Below are 805 nucleotides of genomic sequence, written 5' to 3' on the forward strand. Positions count from 1 at the left end.
ATCATTTCAAGAGTCCCAATAGTTCTGCCTTGTGCATTTTGCTTACCCTTGTATGTGTCTTGCAAATATATTTTTAAAAATCTTTACTTTTATCATCAGATTTCATTTCTAAGTAATCTCTGCTTTGATAAAGCAGCAGCTTATTCTCTTATCAGTACAGGACCTTCTACAAAAAACAAATTCTGTTCTAGTAAGAAAAAAGATTAAATTAATTTCTTGCCAGTGAGTTACTACTTACTATCTCTCACCCCCCCCTCCCTCCGTCTGCAATCGTCCCTTGCTGACATCTCCTCAGGTATAGGAACACGACTCAGTGTGTATATTCAATATAACTGTGAGAGTTTCACACTTAGGGATCGGTTGTGGTAAAGTACAGAGAACTCCCAGGGCCCCTTCCCCAAGTCCACCAATGGTCAACACAGCCAGGACGGTTTCCCCCCCTCCTCCCCTCCTCCTCTACATAAACACACACGCACAGTACACGTATTTTTTTCTGTATATGTATCATTTGACAGTAAGCAGTAGACATGCCCCTTCAGTCCTAATGCTTCAGTGTATAACTCCTAAAAACAATGATGTTCACTTAATCACAGCATAATATCAAAATCAGACAACTTAAGAATACAGGAAAGTACTTTGAAACTGGAGTAAAACAGGAACAGTAATAATCCGTCCTTCCTCTAGGATCAGAACTCCGACTCCTGCCTGAAACTTGAAAGGGAACCGTACGTGAAACTGTTCCAGCTGTCGGTACATCTCCTCACCCTTTGTCTCATCATTTCAGACTTTCTTCTAAAAGAAATTT

The 805-nt window shown here is 40.2% G+C and overlaps 1 protein-coding gene across 1 annotated transcript in view; it reads right to left on the minus strand.

Annotated features, from left to right (window-relative positions):
• KIF13B (kinesin family member 13B) overlaps positions 1-805 on the minus strand; it is a 160856-nt gene that overhangs the window by 114183 nt on the left and 45868 nt on the right. The gene's annotated exons all lie outside the window — the stretch shown is intronic.

The sequence above is a fragment of the Galeopterus variegatus genome, unplaced genomic scaffold, assembly GCF_000696425.1.
Source record: "Galeopterus variegatus unplaced genomic scaffold, G_variegatus-3.0.2 Scaffold939, whole genome shotgun sequence".
Lineage (NCBI taxonomy): Eukaryota > Metazoa > Chordata > Mammalia > Dermoptera > Cynocephalidae > Galeopterus > Galeopterus variegatus.